Genomic DNA, 22,990 nt, shown 5'->3' with positions numbered 1-22,990 from the left:
TCGTCTACCAGTGGCCACGAGATCGTTACCCCCAAGATGGACTATGATTATAGACGGCGGTGACCTCGTCCGCTCTAACAAACCCTCAAAAAAGAATTGAAACTGGTCAATACAGAGCCCGCCCTTTCCGTAGAAGGACACCCTGTACCCGTATTCCCCAGCCACGTGACTCATATCACCTGCTTTGAATACGTCCGCGGCACGCCTCACGTATGAGTGGCCCACGACCCACACCTCCTTATTCGCAGACGGTGATTTCTGACCACTGTTCCCCAGGAGTCGGGTCGACCGTACAGTCCGCCCCGCTTCGTAAGCTTGCGTAACTGAAAATCAAACAGAGACAAGAAGCGTGAATATATCATTACAGCTTCACAACATGTGCAACCGCACATACCTTTTATAACAGTTAGAGGACCAACGCCCCACACGCTTTACTTGCTCCACACTCAGACCCCTGGCTGTAGCCTCAGTAGCAGCCCCTATCCGAAAGGAATGGGTCCCGAACTCGCCGGGGTTCAAGCCCGCGGCCGAAGTAGACATTGCGAGCACCCTCCGGAACTGAAACCTCGTCAGTGGGGTGGCGTCAGCGTATCTCAACAAGGTCCCCCCCCATGCTCCTACCCTCTGTGCTAAATATTCCTCTACGCACACCACAGGGCACATGGAAGACCCGGGGACCCTCTGAATGATTACACAGTCCCCGATTGCACCCTGATCGGATTTGGACCTAACAAACGAGACCGTCATCGTCTCCTCCCTGACCTGAATGTGTTCTCGGCACAGTCCCCTCATCGTATCCCGCTTGTTCTTTGCCACTAATTCGCTTACCCGCATAGCCCCATGGAATGCTAGTGCAAATGCGGCTCGGAACAACACTGCTTCGTACTGGGATGAACACGTTGCCGGAAGTACGGACAATAACAGGGTCAACCTATCCAGACCTATCGGGTGCCTATCGTCTACTCTGCGACCCTCAAGGCGTTGCCACCCACGTAGCGCTTTCTGCACAACGAAAGACGCTGTCGGGTCCTGGATCCCATGAGCCTTTGCCATAAAGGAAATGGCGGCCCGATGCCTCTGGGCCGTAGCTACTGATTTACCTGCCTGATGTAAAGAGAGCAGGAATTTCACCACAAACTCTTCCTGACCCCAAAGCTCCCCCCCGGCAGCACCCAAAAAGGCCCAATAGGAACGGAACGCCCCTTCATATGCCTTCCTCGTCCTGGGTGCTAAACTCTCTCCCACGAGGTTTTGTAGTTCGGGGCAACGAGAGACCAGAGAGCTTCGGGAAAGGGTGCCGCCACCGGGTCCGCTGTGGGCAGAAAACCCCAGAAAGCCTGCATACGGAAACGAGAAAGCGCATAAGCCGCTTGGTTCATCACCCCCGGCACGTGTCGCGCCCTAAACAGTACATTCAGTTGCATGCATAACAACACAATTTCCTTGAGCAGTCTCAGAATCAATTTGCATCGTGCTGCCTGACTATTGACACACTCAACCACGGTCATGTTATCAGACCAGAACACCACAGAGTGATCCCTAAACCCTTCAGGCCATGTTTTCAAAGCCACCAGAATAGGGAACAATTCGAGAAAAGCAATGTTACTTGTCAACCCGCATTCATGCCACCATGACGGCCATTTTTGTGCCGACCATTGTGTACCCAATATGGCGCCAAAACCTATACTCCCCGCCGAATCTGTCCAAAGCCCCAACTCCTCGGAAGACACCGCTGGTTTGTTCCAGACAATTCGACCATTGAAATCCGCCAGAAATGCGATCCAAATGCGCATGTCCTGGCGAACCTCTGCCGAGATTCTCATGCGGTGATGTCCTTCCTTCAAGCCGACCATGGATTGTGCAATCGAGCGGGAAAAGGGGCGCGCCATTGGTATCACTCTTAGGGCAAAATTCAACTGACCCACCACCTGTTGCAATTGATGCAGGTTTACTTTCGTTGCACGAATACATGTCTCAAGGGATAACCTGAATTTTAACACTTTTTCCTTGGGTAATCGAAAACAACCTTCTACCGAGTCGAGCTCGATCCCCAGAAACTCGATCAAGGTCGAGGGACCCACAGTCTTACCTGGCGCCAATGGCACACCAAATTGATTCACTAGGACACAAAATTCATGTAAAGCCTGTCCACACTCAGGATCTCCGGCTGCCCCCAAAAACAGAAAGTCATCGAGATAGTGCATAACATGTTGAAAACCTGTCTTCCTTGTGAATACCCACTGCAGAAAACAACTGAATTTCTCGAAATAGGCACATGAAATCGAGCATCCCATTGGCATACATCTATCCATGTAATAGCGACCCTGAAACTGAAAACCAAGGAGACGCTGATCGTCTGGGCGTACCGGGAGCAACCGGAACGCTGACTCGATGTCCGATTTTGCCATCAGCGTCCCGGGCCCCAGGCGATTCAACATGGCTACGGCCTCATCGAACGATGCATACCGTACTGAACACACTTCCGGGTCTATCGCGTCATTTACGGAAAGACCACGTGGGGCTGACAAATTATGTATCAGCCGAAACTCACCCGGGTCCTTCTTGGGGACCACCCCTAGGGGAGAACAAACAAAGTTAGCAACCGGTGGCAAATCGAAGGGACCGGCGACACAACCTCGAGTCACCTCTTTCCCAATCTTTACCTGCACCACCGCCGTGTGCTGCAAGACCGACAGTTGGTTCTTACAGTTTGGTACACCCCGAAAATCCCCCACTGGGATGCGGAAACCATATGAAAACCCGTTTCGCAACACCCCAGCGGAAGTATGATCCGGGTATTCGCTGAGCCAAGGAATCATTGCCATGGTATCAATCGGGGTAGGTAAAGGCGCCCCTCGGACTGTATTAGACCTGTTTGGCGCCTCCCTTACCACTGTTATCACCCGTTTTGGCTCTGCACATGGACTCAGGATGGGATGACTGCCCACACCCTCCACACTCGTGTCTGAATTTGCATGACCCCTGGGGCCTCGTACATTTGCCTCTGTTAAAATTCCAACAGATCCCCCTTTTACCTGTGTTGCCACTCGGCTTCGAGTGGTACTCGTTACCTGCACCCGTCCGAAAGGGTGTCGCAGAGTTTTGGCGGGAAGATTCCCCCCCATTACTCCCTACCAATGGTACTTTCAACATTCCTGTACTCTCCATTTTTTGCCATGACACGGAGTCGTAACAATCCCAAGACAACAATGGGTTGTGTTCTTTAGCTTTTCTAAACAGGTTGTCATAGCAGAACCACTGATTGCCCCCATATGCCACAGAATACTCCATAATACGCGACTGATAAATGGGTAACTCGGTCAGCAACTCGGGCCTGCGCTCACCCATGATGGATGTAAAAATGCCCCACGCTCTGCCCCAAGTACCAATGGTCTCGTCGACCTTAAAGGCGGCCATTTTCGCGCGCCAAACACTCGGATGCATGAGCTCCTTTTGACTCTTTACATGCTCTATCTCGTAATGGTCGGTAAGCAATGAAAACATGTTTATATACTTATCCGCCCAGATCAACTCCTTAATTTCTAGCGGGACATGCTGGGCAATCTTTTCCTTTCGAGAAGGCACAGACCCCTCCCCCGCAATCGGCAATGGCCGCTTACCTGAAGTAGACCCCGTGCTTGTCGCCGAACTTGGGCCTGCTGTACTCCCCGTAGCCGGAACCTGTGGGGGAACAGAAGATATTGCCTTCGCAGCCTCCCTAGATTCCCGCAATTGCCTCATTACTGCCTGGGCGTCATCAGCCGTGGCGCCCTCGCCATCTTTTCCCAACCACACTGCCAATTGTGCCGCCAACTCGGGGGGCATATCCTCCCTGTTCACGGGGGTGACCACCACAGGTATTGGGTTCCCCTCTTTCGGCACCGGGATTGGCTCCTCACGTGGGGTATCGGGAACCGGGGTGTCTCCCCCAAGTGCTCCCCTTCTGGGCCTCTTGCTTTTTTCACCGGGGACTGCTCCCTGCAAAGGCCGTTTCGTTCCTCCCAGCCCGTCCTTAGCCTCCACCTTTTCCTTCAGATCGGCTATCTCCTTCATGAGCATGCGGAGCATCTGCTCGGTACCGACCCGCTTTCCGACTTTCTTGGGCATTCTCAGACGGGATATCTGTAAGACAAAAAGAAAGATTACAACGCTCAAAAATGGCTCTTCGTTCCGTCTCGAGCTCACGTGCAGCGGGGAGGTGCAGCTTCCGAGCACAGGAACAAGAGGATGCTTTCTTGGCTTCCGCTCCTTTTATCCGTCTTCAGGGTGGGCGTAAACCCGCCCCCGCCTGCCTCCGAGGGCGTGGCCGGCCGCGTCGGTGTCTAGGCCAGCCCACTCTAGGGCGGGAAAAAGGCGCACCCCGGCTACGCCGCTTCGGGCATACCAGCCGAGACTCGCCTCCCGCCCAAGATGGCTTCCCGGGGGGATCGTGGTACTCCACCATACGTTCGGGGGGACGAATGGTCGCCCCTTTCCATGTGCAGCTGTGGGCTCGGCTGGAAAGTGTCTGGAGTCTTATCTCCGGCACGGCAAGAGTTTTTTACAGGTCTTTAAAGACCATTTGCATATTTGCATACCTTTTTAAACTTGTTACAGAGGCTACATTTTTTACTCAGGTTCCAGTACCCCCTGGAACCTCCACTCTGCCTATACCTTACATTTGTATTTTAGATGTACTGCCATAGAGTGAGAATGCATTTCATCAAAACGAATATAAAGTAGGGTTGCCAGCACGACCCTCCCCGACCCCGAGTCTGGTCCCCACACTCAAACACTACCCTGAATGACCCTCCCAGCGCTACCCTAAACTCTAAATTACTACCCTACACTACACAAACACCACAACACTACCCTAAATCCTAAAACACTACTCTCAGCATGACCCTTCCCCGGCCCCCAGTCCCGTCCCCACACTTAAACACTACCCTGCATGACCCCCATCACTACCCTAAAACACTATCCTACAATACACCAACACCAGAACACTAACCTAAACCTTAAAACACTACACCAAGCACGACCCTCCCCAGACCTCCAGTCCGGTTCCCATACTCAAACACTACCCTGCACTACCCGAGCACTACCCTAAAACCTAAAACACTACCCTACACTACAAAAACACCACAACACTATCCTAAACCCTAAAACACTACCCCCAGCACAACCCTCCCTCAACCCCCAGTCCGGCCCCTACACTCAATCACTACCCTGCACGATCCCCCAAGCACTACCCTAAACCCTAAAACACTACCTACACTACACAAACACCACAATAGTATAATAAATATGGCATAATAATAGTATAATAAATAAGGCACCGATCTACCATTCAACATGCAGCTTGAATAGAATGTTAATAGTAGTCTGGGTACAGTCCAGTAGTATTCAAATTGTTTGTATTCACGACATGTTTTGCATTGTAAATGAAGACTATGCGATTACAGAGGAGTATGTGCTTAGTATTCTGTTAGTATTCAAGAAGTATCACTCACATATCAGTTGTCTTCATGCACTAGCCTTCCCAAAAAGAACACTATTAAATACTAAAATTTGCATAAAATAGTCTTCAAATGCTATAAAAAGACAGGTTAACCACTAAATGTAGTATTCAACTTCGGTAAGGGTGGTCCACTGATGATGGTTCTTCATTTAATGGATGAAGAAATCCTTTATAGGTTCGTGGAAAATACGTCTTCAGCATATTTCCTTACAGAGACTAACATTTCTACAATAGTATTGTTTCTAAACAGTGAATTGGCATCTTCCCAAATAGGGCTGGCATTAAATGGTCTCTTATTTGAGGACATTTTTGTTGAAAGAGATGGGCTGTATTGTTGCAGCTTTTATCCATATGGATTTGGATTAATCTTATTCCAGTCTCAAGCATCATCTCACTGCAGGTATTTTTCAAGGCCAGTTGAGGACAGTCACGTGCACAGTTCATTCCCAACAGTTACAAATGTTCCATGAAAGGCATTCCCTCTTTGCTGAAAGGCATGGCTTCAGACTTCTAACATACACACACAGAAGCAGGACTGGATGTTACAGAACAAAAAGGGATATGAAGTAGGTTTTGTAACTACATTTGCATTACGTTTCCATTCCAAAGTAAGGGGGAAGGGTGTCTTTGTTTAAATTTTGAGAAAGTATCATAGTTTTCACAAGCTGTAAGTTACTTTCATGCAGACCACTAAGTGCACACCAAGAAGCCTCCTTGTCTAATGCTTTGAGATTCTTGAAGGAAGATAAGTACTTAATTCTAGTCAAGACAGAAATCTTACAAAACAAATTAGAAACATAATCCAGTTGACTGTGCCTCCACTCTTCAGCAGTATTTTTCTGCTTTGTTTAAATAACAAAGTTCGCTCAGTGATCAATGACAACTAATTCAGATAATTTGCTTTGTGTGGTCGGCTGGTGATATACTTACACTTCCTTGTTAGTATCACTTGTATCCAGGGGACTGAATGATACATTTAGATTTGAAAGATTCTTTTGTTACAGTGCCCACAGAAAATTCAAATACCTTTAGTTTTTATTAAATTAGCCGCGTTTGGCAATTCCCTATTGTTACTATAACCTTTGAACAATTTCCAGCATACCAGTGTTTCACAAACCTGCACATATCGGTTGCTAAAGTAGTTCAAAAGTGAAAAATGCTTTAAAGGGACCTTCGCATTCCATCTTTATTGCAATTTCTCAAAATATTTAACTAAGCAGTAAAGCTAGGCGCTGTAGATGACATATTTACTTGTTGATGAGTATGGTTAGGGGGGCCGTCACTTGATAAAAGCCCTGGGCATTTTCATTCTTAAAGTACATATTGTGTACTGTTGATTGGAATTTTTACTGCAAACCAGTGATTCAGGCTTCTTTATCATCTGGATAAATTCCTTAAATTACCATAATGTGAAATGTCTTCCTGCAATAAAATATTGCATTTCTTAGGTTATTCAAGGGTTGATAACCAGTTGGAGAGAGTGTTGTATCTTCTAGTCATATTTTATCATTTTATTTTTCCTTTTCTTGTTATCATCCTCAGTATACAGAGTGTGAAGGAAGGATTGCTTGCTGTAGTAAGTTCTTTGGCAGGTTAAAAGGGCTTATCTTATTGTTAGCTGCCGTTTGTTGTCTTTCTTTTTGTTTTGTCTCATGTTTCTGTATATGAATTTTGGTTTTTGTGAAGATGTACTCACTACGTTAATTCTAAAGAGAGTAAGTGAAGTACTTTACTAAAATCATAACCTTTCCTTCAGTAAACATGGAAAATCTGCATTATTGATCCCAACATCTGTACTCTACTTTTTGAGGTCTATCGACCTTATAACTTTGCTCATTTCCTAACAGTTCTTTACACTCACAGTGCATTTCAGCCACCAAAATGTGTTCGAATGTGTTTGCCATTTGGTACAAAGTAATATAAATGCGAATTGAGGGCCTAATTACATACATTAACAAGAGTAAATCAACGTATTGAATTTCACATAATTTAGGTTTTCGCAACAAAATTAATGTTCATTTCTCTATTGTTTATTATCATTCAAAACAGATAGAGAGCAGTAAAGGAAGTGAGAGAAGAAACTAAAATAAAAAACCTAAAATGTACAGAGAATGTAATATATTTTCACAATGTAGAGACAGGCCTGCTTATATGTGTAAAACAAGAGAACAAGAGTTTGATAAAAATGAATGTCAGAATTCCCTGTTGTGATATTTCTGACCACAATCTAGCAAAGTGAGGAGGGACTTCGAGGTGTTTAAAAACTCTTTCGAAAAATGTGTTCTGAGTCCTGAATGATAACTTTTCCATAACCTTTCTCTGCGAGGAAGCAAATGAGGGGCCTATTAGTTATCCATTATATTAGGCCATGTATGTATCTTTTAATGGAGATTATGGTGCATTAACCTTTACAAATGAAGTATGTCATTGGAACATGTGCTTGATGAGTTACACTGGTGCATCTAAGGCCAGCATCTGATGGCATAGCATTTCTCTCTCCTTCCTCCATACTAACGATTACAACCTGCACAGGACGATCAACTCTCATTAGGTGACCTGTCAATAACTAAAATAATTATTCTGGAAGATGATGTAACCCCTTTGTAACTCGTGCTCCAAAGGTATATGTGACCTTGAAAATAAAGAATATTGATCAGATCAAGGCTGATAGCGCTACTGTCTGACCAATGAATTTGGAATCAATTGCAGTTTTAAGTGTATTTGCCTAGTAGCCTCACTGATACATTTGAGACTCAATCTAGGATCCTCGAAAACGGATATGCCAGAGGCCTGTATCTAAGGCAACAGTCTGAGGATGTTAGACATCTCTTCTTTTTTTTTTAGTTCCTATTCAGTGCTGGAGGCCCCTAGGCATTTGAAGTTTCGCCCCCACCCTCGCAAATTATCTCCTAATACCCACTGCACCTGATTTTTTGCAACTGACAGCCGCCAGAAGATGAGCGTTTAAAAGATAAACTGTTATGTGAATCTGGTGTCTCTGGTTTATGTATTTTAAGTTGTATTTTGATAAATGTTCACAACCCCAAAAAGGAGGGGGGACCATAGGCTGGTGCCTATTTGGTAATCTGGAACTGCTCCAGTTAGTAAAGTAATTCATGACTACTAAAAGGTGTTAAACATATATGCAATTTTGAAACGATTAGCAAAACAAAAGACATGTCACAAGCTTTCTTAAAGCAAGGCTGTATGCAGGGGGTCAAGCTAGCATTAGGGAATCATGTACAGAATCACAGACGCTGAGGGGTGTGAAGGGCCAATTCTGGCTTTATTTTATAACCACCCAGGACTTGGGGGAGCATTTTCATTGCACAGGGTTGACAGGTGAAGAGCTCTTGTTGGTTCCACCCAATGGTTGGGTTGGAGTCGAGACGGATTTTGCAAAGAAATGAAAGCTGGAGACTGATATCCTTAACAGCTACACTGACTTGCAGAACAAGCAAGAGTTGACAGTCAGTGTTCTCCCAAGTTCCTGGCTTTTCGGGTGGTAGAAGTGAATCCAAGAAGCATGGGCCAGTTGACAGGTGGTTTTGGTAGATGCAGTTTCTCCCACCTCGAGTTCCCCAGGTTCCTGGCTCTGTAGGTGGTAGGAGGGGATCCAAAACAGATTGCTCAATTGAAGGCTGGTTTGATAAGGGCTTTATACCCCATTATAAGGATCTCATTTTTAGCATACTTGGAGCTCATTAATATTCTACAAACAACATCATCATGGTAAAATAATTTATTTCATTAGTTTATGTTAATATTTTAGCCACATTTATTAAAGGGTACATTCACTTCTGTTTCTGTCAGGTGCGCTTGTACAATTGTCCTCACACCTTTTCCAATTCTGTTTAGCATTTACTGGTTATGTTTTTCCCCTGGTTATAGTGAACATTTAGTTTCATAGGTTACTGGAGCCTGGTGGAAATAGTGAGTGCAAATTGTGCACTGATTTTTTGCAATGTGCCATTGTTAGAAATTGGGGTCTCTAGTTGGCAAGGGTTTGCACCTTTGTCCAAGTAGGGACCCTTCCTTCTAGTCAGGTTAAGGGAGTTACACTCCTAAAATAGCCATTGCTCACCCCTTTGGTAGCTTGGTACGAGCAGTCAGGCTTAACTTAGAGGCAGTGTGTAATGCATTTGCACATAATCAACGGTAACACAGTGAAAGCACTACAAAAGGACAACACACGAGTTTAGAAAAATATTCCAAATTTGTATATAATCAAAACAAGACCAAAACAATAACAATCCACAATGATATCCTTAAAAAGGCATACTTTGCAAGAATACTTGGAAAACACCATTCAGGGCTACCGTGATGCTGAAAACAATGCAGGGCAGGTAGCAGCTTGGTGACGATCGTCCAGACGGCGTCGGTGAGATCAAGGCTTATGGTGCATGGTGAGACAGTGCTCGATGCGGTGCTGGCAGGTTGCGGTACATATAACAGAGCCGGTTAGCGGGAGCTGGCGTCAATCGGCCAAGATAGCTGTGTGGGACGAGGCGATGCGTGGTGAAACTTATGAACAGTGCCCCCAGCCACGACGTGGTCATGGGTGGTCAAAGTCAGCATCAGCGACAGTGTGGGTGAGACCCGGATGGTGAAGTGATGGGAAGCGGTGCTGCGTGCCGTGATAACAGGTCACAATGCAAGCAGTGGCTCAGTGGTGGCGGCGGTCCTCGCCGTTGGTGAGAACATGATTGCAGTGCGAGATGTGGATGGGGCGGTCTGTGGTGCTGTCAGGACACAGAGCCAGCAATAGAGTCAGTGACAGAGTTGTTGGGTTTCCCTTATCTAAGGCAGCTGAAACAGTGGTTCCAGAAGTGGTACCCAGAGGTTGATGAAGTCTATGCAGTCCCTGAGACTTCAGAACAGGAGGCAAGCTCTGATTCAGGCCCTTGGATATGCTCATTAAAGGAGGTGCAGATATTTCAGTCCAGTCCTTTCACTGCCCAAAACAGAAGCAGACACTGCAGGCCAACACAGCAAAGCTCTCAGCAAAGTGGTAGTTCCTCCTCACAGCTTCTTCAGCTCTTCTTGGTCAAAAAGAGTTCTACCATTCTGGGGCCCAGGCCCCAATATTTATTCCACAAAATCCTTTGTTCTCTAGAGAAAGAGAGTTTATTTGCGTAGCCAGAACCAGTTCTGTCCTCTCTGGTGCAGCTTCCTACATGAGGTGGAGACAGCATTGTCAGAGGCAGGCCATGCCCATTCAGGTGAAAGGCAATCTCCTCCCCCTACTCTAAATGCAGCCCAGGTCTATTCAGCCCAGCCCTTATCCTTCCAGACTCTCTGGAGCCGCTCCTCCTCCCCAGCACCTGTCACCTCAAAGCCAGACAGACAGTACACAGTCCAGCAGAGGCACACTGGATGGCTAAGCAGCAAAGTGGTATTTATAAACCCAGAATATAAAAATCACCCTCACTAAAAGAAGAATTTTAACATTCTGAGTTCAGGCAAACTAAATGTCCTTTTCCAACCTTGTTCCCAGGGGTAGTTATGTTTATAAGATGTTATAAGAAAACTCCCCATTTTATCCTATGGGAACAGGTAGCCTTGCAATAGTGAAAAAATAGGATTGGCAGTAATTCACTATCAGGACATGCCACACAAACAAGGCAATGTCCTACCTTTCACATACACTGCACCCTGCCCACAGGGGTACCTTGGGCCTACCTTAGGCGTGACTAATATGTAAGAAAAGGGAAGGGTAGGGCCTGGCAAGTGGGTTGCCAAGTAAGTCAAATTGGCAGTACTACTCCTCACACAGGCACTGCAGTGGCAGATCTATGTTATTTTTTCAGGGCTACTCATGTGGGTGGCACAATTAGTGCTGCAGCCCTTCTAGTAGCATTTGATTTACAGGCCCTGGCACACCCAGTGTACTTTACTATGAACTAACTAGTAAATCAAATATGCCAGTCATGGAAACATCAATCCATAATAACAATTTACAACATGAGAACTTGCACTTTAACACTGAACAGCAGTGAGAAAGTGTACAGAGACACTAGACCAGCCAAAACAGAGTCAAAACCAGGAGGTCAGAAAGCAAAAACACTGGGGAAACACGCCAAAAGATGCCAAGTCCAACAGTCATTCATTCTGAAATGCAAATTGTGTGTCTAGTAGTAGGTCATGTTGCAACTGTCCAGTCACAGGGGCTCACAGAATGATTTGTCCAATTAATATTATTTAGAAAGGTCACTATTTGCAAACTCTGTGACGGGATGCAAACACTGGGATGGTGGCCTACAAGAAACAGGAGACCATGATCTCTGAATTTGTATTTTCCAGTGGACCTATTTATTAATAACATGAAAGGCATTTTCTACTAGTTGTAGAGCCTCAGGGCTCTAATACAGACAGACAGTGCAATCATTTTCAAGCCCAAGTTGAGAGATCTTTGAGAAAGATTAGCTGAAGCTTTAGATCATTACAACAAGGCTCTCAGCTCGATAGAGGGAGGTTGACGCAGCTTGGCACCAACTGTTTAAAAGCTGGGACACAAACTTTGCAAAAACATATTTGCCTGCGTTGTTCGGTAAATCGTAATTTTTACTGAGAGCATCAGTTAAGCAATACCTACTCTAGGAGCTGCTTCACTTCTTCTTAATAGTACAAATCACTTATGTAATATTGTATGAGTAAATGGAATTAAGATTGCAAATTCATGATTTCTTACTACAAAAGGCAATTGGTACTCGCCAATCATGCCTTTTGCATGAGTAGTTTAACATGCAGATAGCTTCAAGAATTGAGTTATGTATAACCAGTCCTGCACTTTCCCTTCAAAACTAATTGTTCTCAAATTCACTGCTTAATTTAACAATTGAAGAGTGCAGCTACCAAAATGCATTGATTTGTTAAGTAAAATTCAGGGTCAAAAACACTGAACCAGGTGTATGAGGAACAAGATAGCTTAATATTTATGTATGTTTGTGTATGTGCTGTAAAACAAATGAAATGATTCTTCGCATCGGACAAACAACATTTTAAAATTGATTAATTTCTGTTCCTTTATTGAGCTTAACATAAATGTGCTATTTCTTTTGTGTTCTTTCTTTCACACATTACATGTAGTTGATGTAGGTAATCTGCCTTTTCTGTATGATCACCTGAGATTTTTCACCTTTAGCTGCAACCTATTTTTGATGGTTAGAGAACTCTGAGCACTTGGCCTTGTAGTTCATAAGGCCAGAGGCATGGTAATTATATTTGCACAGGTAGAAAATTAATGGTATGCAACTGTTACCACGGATTTTTTGCAACGCATACCATTACAACGGATACTATTACAACGCAGGTCATTTTACAACGGATACCTTTACATTGCATTACACTACAACGCACATACTATTACAACACATACCATTACATCGTAAGTATAATTATAGGTACGTTTATCTTTTTTTATAAACATTGGGTTTTGGGGTACAGGGGTATTTTTAGGTTTTAGGGCTGGGTTTGGGTTTTGGGGTACAGGGGTATTTTTAGGTTTTAGGGCTGGGTTTGGGTTTTGGGGTACAGGGGTATTTTTAGGTTTTAGGGCTGGGTTTGGGTTATGGGGTACAGGGGTATTTTTAGGTTTTAGGGTTGGGTTTGGGTTTTGGGGTACAGGGGTATTTTTAGGTTTTAGGGTTGGGTTTGGGTTTTGGGGTACAGGAGTATTTTTAGGTTTTAGGGTTGGGTTTGGGTTTTGGGGTACAGGGGTATTTTTATGTTTTAGGGTTGGGTTTGGGTTTTGGGGTACAGGGGTATTTTTAGGTTTTAGGGCTGGGTTTGTGTTTTGGGGTACAGGGGTATTTTTAGGTTTTAGGGCTGGGTTTGGGTTTTGGGGTACAGGGGTATTTTTAGGTTTTAGGGTTGGGTTTGGGTTTTGGGGTACAGGGGTATTTTTAGGTTTTAGGTTTGGGTTTGGGTTTTGGGGTACAGGGGTATTTTTAGGTTTTAGGGCTGGGTTTGGGTTTTGGGGTACAGAGGTATTTTTAGGTTTTAGGGCTGGGTTTGAGTTTTGGGGTACAGGGGTATTTTTAGGTTTTAGGGCTGGGTTTGGGTTTTGGGGTACAGGGGTATTTTTAGGTTTTAGGGCTGGGTTTGGGTTTTGGGGTACAGGGGTATTTTTAGGTTTTAGGGTTGGGTTTGGGTTTTGGCGTACAGGGGTATTTTTAGGTTTTAGGGTTGGGTTTGGGTTTTGGGGTACAGGGGTATTTTTAGGTTTTAGGGCTGGGTTTGGGTTTTGGGGTAGAGGGGTATTTGTAACCTATTTTTACAAATTAAAAAATTAAAATTAATGAAATTAATAATTTTATTAAAATAATATATAACAAATAATTAAATTAAATAATACATTAATAAATATTTACAACATATTTTAAAATTATATATTATTATCATATACTTACCTATACTTACGTTGTAATGGTATGCGTTGTAATAGTATGTGCGTTGTAGAGTTTTGCGTTGTAATGGTATCCGTTGTAAAATGACCTGCGTTGTAAAAAATCCGTTGTAATGGTATGCGTGCTAAAAGTACGCGTTGTAACATCATACATCCAAAATTAATATCACCATGTCCCTACAGTGAAAAGACCTTAAAAGCTGTTATCACTGTGGCGGGCCTAGCTGTGCTATGTAGAAATTCAGAGTACAGATTAAAATACAAATACTCTATATCTGTAATTCGACCAACCAGAAATATATTTAAGCAACTATTATTAATGGTTATTAAAATCCAATTTAATGGTTGTCAGATTTTAAAGCAAAAGTTTTTTTTTAAAGTTACCTTTTCTCTGCCTGAATTTCCAGAAAGGTAATTTGCATTAACTCTCCAGCAACTCCCAAAGTGTGCTCAGGCCAGGTAAACCTGTGAAAAGGTGTGACATTCCTTCCAGGAGCACACAATAGGCTGACCTGAATGGACAGAGATTACTCCTCTGTGCTCACTAAAATATGTGTTGTGGGGCATTCTGCTTACACCAGAGTGTCAAATAATGCGAACAAGTCTGTCACATGTAATACTGTTACACGCTTGAAAAGGACAGAACAAGATGCCATGCCAATTATAGTGTATCTCCTTCTGGTTGCAGAAAGGCTCTGAATTTGCCTTACCAGACATCTATCACTGTCATTAGTGGGTCGAGAGCCTGTGTTAGATATGAAAGGATACTATTTATTACCACAGTGAACTCCCATACACACTCACAAAACTCAGAGCCTAAGTTTAGTGTGGCCGAACACTTTCCCCATCATGATAATGCACTGACACATGGCATTTTGGGCCTGCTTGCAGTGAAGCAAGGAGGAACTACTGAATAAAGGGAGTACTATGTCCCTGGGAATTACCCTCTTAGTAAGGAAGTGCTCAGGAGTAACCCCTACCCTCTAGCTGGTGCCAGGTATAAATGTGGCACCTCAAGTCACCCCAACAGATTGCTTTCTGGACCTGCACAAGTACAGAAGAATTATTGACATGCTCTCTGCGAGCTGTGAATAGGTCTGAAGGACTGGACCTGCTCCCCTTTGTACTCAAGGTCACAGAAGTGGACCCCAAGAGCTAGCTGGTTGCTTCTTGTGTGGCTGCAGGGACACAAAAAGCTGCAAGAGGACTTTTGCCTACAGCTCCCAATTAGAATGGAATTTGCTGGCTGCATCTTCTTGGCACCCTGAGAGTCTCTAGGTGCCTACGTCCTTGAGCAAGAGCTCAAGAAGTATAAACCTGTGTTTGCTTGGCACAAGGAAACAAAAGTGGAAACTTTTAAAAATGTTTCCTCCAGTGCCAATGAGTCCTACTGCAAAAAAATCCAGCTGTCATTTTCACTGAGACGGATTGATTTTCAGATTGCAACCTCTAAAAGTCTCCAGCATTTTCAATTAAATGATAGTTATCCTCTGTTTTTGAGCCTAGAAACTTTTTCAAGCAAAAAACTTGAAAGCTCCAGCAGCTTAGTGAGCCCAACCTGTGGCTGGTATCCGATCGTCAGTTCCACAATTTAAGATTTGTCTGGGGAAGACATGACAATGATCCATTTTTGGATTAAGATGTTGAAACTTTTTCAATCTTTTTGACTTTCAGACATTTAGCGGGACCAATCCACAAACTGACATGATAGTATTATACTAGGTTTAGGAATTGTCATGCCATGCCTTCAGGTGAAAACCAGCCCCATTGTTCATTGCTATTAATATAGACTCATACACGTTGCACTTTTGATGCATTCTGTGTGGAGGATACAAGTAACGTGTTTTACTTGCATGTGTGAGATTTGTTTTGAGTCCCTCTCACATGAGCTTTATGATTATGTCCTGGTTTGCTATTTGTATTGTGAAAACATCGCCAGACAAATCAGTACCAAATGGACATTAAATATAGTTATTAAACAATACAAAAGAGATAATAAAAGCCACTTTATTAAACCAAATGGCCTTCAACCGCCCAAACTACAGAGTCAGTAGTCCACTCTAAGCTAATTAGTGCTGTATACAATTAACAAACAAAAACAAACCTTCACAATATGTGGGATGTAGCAGATTTTAGCGCGCATACATTGTTTTATGTTTCATGTAGTCATCAAAATGTTCTCTGACTCATTTGTCCTACAAGCTCAGTTGTAAATAGAGAGATACCTAGAATGCAGTCCTGTCAGCAAATCAAAAAGGAATCCTTTGGAACGCTGGGAAATCGGGAGCTTTAAGCAAGGTAAAGTCTGATTGCTCGAGCTCCCGGTGTGTGCAACACAATTGGCGTTTTCAGAACTATGAGAAAAATATCTGTTGCCAAGAACAGGATTAGAGATGCAGTTTTCTTTTATGGTCTCTATGGAGGGTAGAACAGAAGGTCCTGGTCAAGGCCGAACGCTAATTAGTGCGTGCCACCATTATCGCGGTCGCACCGGTCCCCGGGGGCAAGGAGGAGGGGGAGGTGTCACCGCGCCAGGTGATAACGCGGCACTCCCACCTCCCCTGAAAGTCCAATGGGCGGCGTTCAGCTGGGCGTGAACTGGAAGCACTGTAGTGCTTCCAGTTCACGCGATTTTCCGACTGTGGGGCAGGCCGGTTTAGACCAGACTGCCCTGTTCCCAATTTTAAAGGGGGTGTGGGGAGCAGAACAGTCTCTTGTTCTTTCGCTCCCCACAGGATCGGCACCCGGGCCACCAGTGGCCCGAAATTTGTTTTTGCCCCACCCATAATTCCCTAAAGCATGCATTTTTAAAGTGTATGTCAGTAATGTATTTGCTTTGCTCTCTTAATTTTCATTGCAGGTATCTCAGGAAATATGATTAATGCAAAATGTGAAGATTGTGATGCTTTGTAATAAAGGTGTCAATGGATGTAATTTTTTCAGTTACAGGAATTTTAATACCAATTTATGTGGTTGAAATTGGTTACATTTAATAAAAGTGTCAGTACATGGTATTTTGTTTCAGGTAATATTGCCGTATTTCGTTGTGTGTCTCCGGTCAGGCGGTAAGGTCATGATTGGTAACCATAGTCTTCGGTCCTTAGTGGTCAGCACCATGTAACTCCAGGGGCAGTGACAGCCGATAGGTAGGCTTTCGGGGTACGGGGCCCGGGGGCCGGGGGCCGGGGAGTCACTCTTCCCAGTGGGCTTGTGGCCACCCTCGCATGCACATGCACATCAGGGCGCAAATATGCCGAATTTTGCAGCCCCCGTTATTGAGTTTAAGGTTCAGGGCACGGGGGGCCTGGGGGAAAGTATTTGTCCTATAAACTGTAAAACCTACGCGACCCTACTCCGGTGGAGTATTTGTACTTACTGGGATCTGGGGGCTGCCAGTCATTGACCTTGCTGTAGGCTCTAGAGGGGACACGCAGAAAGTAAATATATGCATTGTTAGATTTATGGTAGGGGTGTCTTGTGTATTAGAGCTTGTTAAGGTTAGCCACGTTACATCAGGCGTCTATCAATGTATCTGGACTTTCTCCATAATTATACAAAAATTGTTAATAACTGATGTTTTTAATTTTGGAATAAATACGGGTGGGGGGTCACACCCCCTAATCCAAATGATTGTGTGGTCTTAATACTTCCCTTGAAGGAGGGAGGGAGTCCACATCCATCCAAGTGCTGTTGGTCCAAAAGTAAAAGGGGACTTAGGGAGTACCAGGCCATATGGCTAGGGAGTGCTTAAGCGCATTAGGGAAATTCAAGCTGTATGATAAAAAACTGCTATGAATCCGTGTGCGCACAGTTAATGCACTTTTATGCATATTTGTCTTTGTTCCCAAAAATCTTAAGGTAAATGGCAGTCAAGTTATCTAAGAAAGCAACTTTTCCTTGTATACTTAACTTCATGTGTACTTTGTGCAATTGTGTATGCTTCTTTCAATATAACTCTGGCAAGCGCAAGAAACTCTACACCTGGTTTAATTTTTCTTTGGAGGTGTAGAGCACACGAGAAGGGTAGAGTGATGCAAGACACCCTGCAGGGGCACCGTGATTCAGGGCACACATTGAAGACACTACTGGTGGGGAGATGGATGGCAATAAGAGCCCATGACTTGGAGAGACACAGAGTGAGAGCCGCAGCACAGAATTGATAGGAAATGTGCAGCTCATAAGCCGGTGGCACCAGCACAGACCATGTAGTGCTCAGCCAAAGATGGAACCACAACTGGTACTCAAACACGACACACCAGCCATTCCTAATTAGGGATTTGCCACTCCTATGGTCTTCGCTGTACACCGGCTCTACGTGTGCGTGGGGCTGGTGCTGAGATCTGAGATGCGGCAGACCTTTCTGTTCTGCAGCACAATGTTGAAGAAATCGTGTGCTGGGTGGAGCAGTGTGAGTATGGATATAGTTATTGAGTTGAAAAGAGTGCATAAGGAATGATGCTAGAAAAGCGGCCAGCTTGGACAACAGGAGACTAAATGCTGGTCCTCACACCGAGTCTACCTGATGCAACACAATGGACGAGAGAGCATGAGCACAGTAGAGAGATGGAATACATGGCTAATGAGTGTACATAGAGATTAAGTTTGAGATGGGGCAATCTCCTGCACAAGGAAGGCATCATGCTGCAATAAAAGTCAACATGATGCCCTATGGTAGGTCAGTGAGCGAATGATTGGTGAACGTAGGGCGTGCAGGAATCACCACTGCCTATATGAGCTACTGAGAGTAATGCTGCTGAAGAGCAGTTGAAATTCCAGCCCCCAATTCATATTTTAAAGCAAACCATGTACTCATCTGCAATGCCATGGGTTATTTCAGAACTTGACACACACCCATGAAACTAATGGTGATGAGCGCTGAACCATGGAAACCAATGGCTGAAGCATATACCCGGAAGTCCACTCTCTGAATTTCCTTATGAATATTGATGACACAAGCTCTTGTAAATAATAAACAATTAATCATAGCTTGGAGGAGCCACCTACACTTTTTTTCTTTCTTTCTTCTGCCCACACACACATCCCCATCCCTATCCACACCCGGGGGGGGGTGGCAAAGACTGGTGGCGGGTGGCAGGTAAACACTGACTACAGAGGATTAACACAGGATACACCCCAGTTAGCAGCGAGATAACAAAGACACCATGACCACACCCGACACTCAGGGCCTAGCGCAGATAGCCGCAGACATTAAGATCGTATCACTAAATGTCAAAGGCCTCAACCATCCCGTCAAGCGATGGAAGACATTAGACTACCTAAACAAAATCAAAGCAGATGTATACATCCTCCAAGAAACCAGAGTATCCATAGAGGACGCAAACAAGCTTAAGGCAAACTGGATAAGTGAGGTCGTATGCTCACCAGCAGTCAACAAAAAGGGAGGGGTGATCACCATCATCAGCAAGAAAGGGAAGTTCAGGGTTCACGACAACGTAGCAGACACGAAAGGTAGAAGGCTACTCACATGCATCAAAAGAGGCGGGGAAGCCATGCACATAGCAAACATCTACGGACCGAAGGCAACAGAAAAAAAGTTCTGGGAGGAGGTAGAAAGCGAGCTCAGCAAGGATCCATTGGGAGAACTACTAATCACTGCGGGAGACATGAACCAGGCGATGGACAACGCCATAGACAGGCACCCGCACAGCCCTAGCCATGCTACACAAGAACAGAGCACACTTAAGAACTTATGCACCAAACTTGCATTATCAGACCCATGGAGACTACAATACCCCAGCGCCAGAGAATACACTTTCTACTCAAACCCCCATAACTCGTACAGTAGAATAGACTATATACTCATGTCAAACACACACACACACACCTGACTGACACAACAGAGATAGGACCCATAACAGTCTCAGATCACGTCCACATCTCCCTCTCCATAAGCGGGAAACACAATGAAACACCTACCAGAAGATGGCGTCTCCATAGTGACATACTAGAACACCCCGCTAACATCACCGAAATAGAAGAGGCAATCACAGAATATTTCCAATACAATGACACAGGAGACACAGAAGTAATGACACTGTGGAATGCACTTAAAGCCACAATAAGAGGGAAACTCCTAAGCATTAAGGCACGAATGAACAGAGGGAGGAACAAAAAAATTAGAGAGCTGGAGGAACAGATAAAGGAGCTAGAAGGGAACCGTACTGTAAACTTACTGGACAGAAACACACTTACAACACTCACAAAGAAAAAGTACGAACTCAACAGAATACTAAGCGAGAGGGCCTCCACATGGATCAACAAATACAAATCCATAAACTTATGCTCAGCAAACAAAACAGGAAGGGCCCTAGCAGGATACTTAAAAGCAAAACAGAGGCAACACTCAGTTGCGGCAATCCCCGACACAGACAACAAAACGCACACGGCAAACAAACAAATCCTCGAAACTTTCAGGAGGTTCTATAAGGACCTATACACAGCTGACACATCACTGGAGGCAGACGGGGGGGCAAGCCTGCTAGAGAAACTAGACCTACCCAGACTAAGCAGCGTACAAAGAGAGGCGCTAGACCAAAACATAACCAGAACAGAAGTAGGAATGGCCATAGACTCACTAAAAACCAACAAAGCCCCAGGGCCAGACAGCTTCACAGCAACATTTTACAAACAATTCCAACCGCTGCTCAAAGACACACTGGTCAGAGTCTTCCAGACATGTGCGGAGAAGGGGAACATGACAGACTCAATGGCGGAGGCGAACATTATTGTCATCCCCAAAGAAAGGAAGGACCCTCAGTTCCCACAAAACTACAGGCCAATCTCCTTAATAAACGTTGATTGCAAAATCTACGCAAAAGTAATGGCAGCGAGATTAAATGTATATCTTCCCTTTCTCATACACAAAACACAAGTGGGCTACCTGAAAAACAGACTCTCACAAGATAACACCAGACTGCTCTGCCATCTAATAAACCGCACTGCAAACAGCACGGAGAAGGCCGTCATGATCGCACTAGATGCGAAAAAGGCCTTCGATAGAGTCTCGTGGACATTCCTAAACCAATGTATGTGCAAATTCGGACTTGGGGAAAGATACAGAGGCATGATCATGTCTCTGTACAAAAACCTATGGGCTCGAGTGGTGGTCAACGCAGCCACATCAGAAACACTCACTCTAGGCAGAGAGACAAGACAAGGATGTCCTCTATCACCGGGGCTATTCCTGCTGGCACTAGAGCCACTCCTCCATATGATCAGGTCAAACACAGGGGTGCAAGTAGATGGTCAAGCCTTCAAACTAGCAGCATACGCGGACGACATCCTGATCACCACAAGCAACGCACAAGAGTCAATAGAGGCACTCATACAAACAATAGAGGAATATGCACAAGTCTCAGGTTACAAACTTAACAGGGAGAAATCTGAATGCAAACCGATGAACTGTCACACCACCAGAACGGTCCTAGGCACGTCCAGTTTGGCGTGGCAAACAAAACCCCTCAAATACCTGGGCCTACTCTTCGGGAGGGACCTCAGATCAACCTTAGACCATAACAAGGAGGCGATACTGAAAAAGATTAAGACAAAGCTAGACACATGGGGCCCCAAATTCATTAGCTGGTGGGGGAGAATTGAGACAATCAAGATGATGATCACCCCTATGCTAAACTACCTGCTGTCCATGCTGCTACTTACTCTAGCAACGGACTTCCATAAACACATGGACAAAGCAATCAACGCGTTCCTATGGGGGGGGGGAAAAGCCAAGAATCAGCCTAGCGAAACTCAGACTTAAAAGAGAACAGGGTGAACTGAACCTCACAAACTACAAGGCATTCTAAACGGCATGCCTTGCCAAACAGGGACTACACTGGGTAGCCCCCACACCAGAGTATATGCCAGTATGGCTGGACCTGGAAAGGGGCATTCTAGGAGGAGCAGACCCGATCATGGCGCTTACGGCAAACAGACACCCAGGAGCCAAAAACGAGATACTACGCGACACAAAAACAGCGCTACTGAGAGTAGACAGAGAACAAGAAGTAAGCGTCAGAGGCACCAAATGGGAGTCAATATGGTATAATACCAAAATCACATACAAAGGTAAGGCGCTAGATAGCAGAGAATGGTTCAGCAGAGGAATCACAAGGCCGGCACAACTAAAAGTAGGAAACAACCCACTCACCTACAAGGCCCTGCAGCAGATAACCAGTCTACCAGACAAGGAATTCTACGAATTCCTAAGATTCAAAGCAGCCATCACCAAAGCAAACCTCTCCAAACTCAAACCCACCATCATACAGTATGCACAGAATCTAAACAAGATAGGCCACCAAACAGCGCAGATCTACAAACTAATCACACCGCGCACCACAGCTCTTAACAACAAAACAATAGCCTTCTGGGAAGAGACCATATAGAGACCGCTAAACGAAGAGGAAAGGGCCAGATTATGGACACCGGCATCCAAAAACAAAATCACACCGCAGTTGGCACAAACAAAATACTGGATACTACAAGGACTACACTGGACACCAGCGAGACTAGAAACTGTGGGGGCAAGCCGTAGTAGCACCTGCTGGAACTGCCATAAAGCAAGGGGAGATCTAGCCCACATGATATACGAATGCCCCAAAGTTAAAGCATTCTGGAACAAAGTATATAACCTCATAGACACAATCATGGGATACCAGACACAACGAGGCCTAGCAGGGATTGCCACCGCCTTCCTAGAAACACAGCTCCATTCCAAAGAAGAACGTGACCTAGTCGACGTTCTGCTGACGGCTGCGGTGAAAACCATCCTGGGGAACTGGAGGAACACCAGCAAAGCCACCTTCAAACGCTGGTTCAACTGGGTAACATTTCTTCGAGGGGCAGACAAGATTACCGCCAAACACAAGGCGGCAAACCATACAGCCAAAGAGGACATGTGGGAAGCCCTCGATGCCTATCTGAAGCAATGACCCACAACCCCCCCCCCTCTCTCTCTTCTCTTTTCTCTTCTCTCTCGCTGGCTCCACTAGCCAAAAGTACACATTGCAAGAGCAGCCCTAAGTAAAACAACTGTTTGTTTTTTGTATATGTAAAATGTATTTTCA

This window comes from Lissotriton vulgaris, chromosome 8, assembly GCF_964263255.1.
Source record: "Lissotriton vulgaris chromosome 8, aLisVul1.2, whole genome shotgun sequence".
NCBI lineage: Eukaryota > Metazoa > Chordata > Amphibia > Caudata > Salamandridae > Lissotriton > Lissotriton vulgaris.
Note: the sequence above shows the minus strand (reverse complement) of the source record.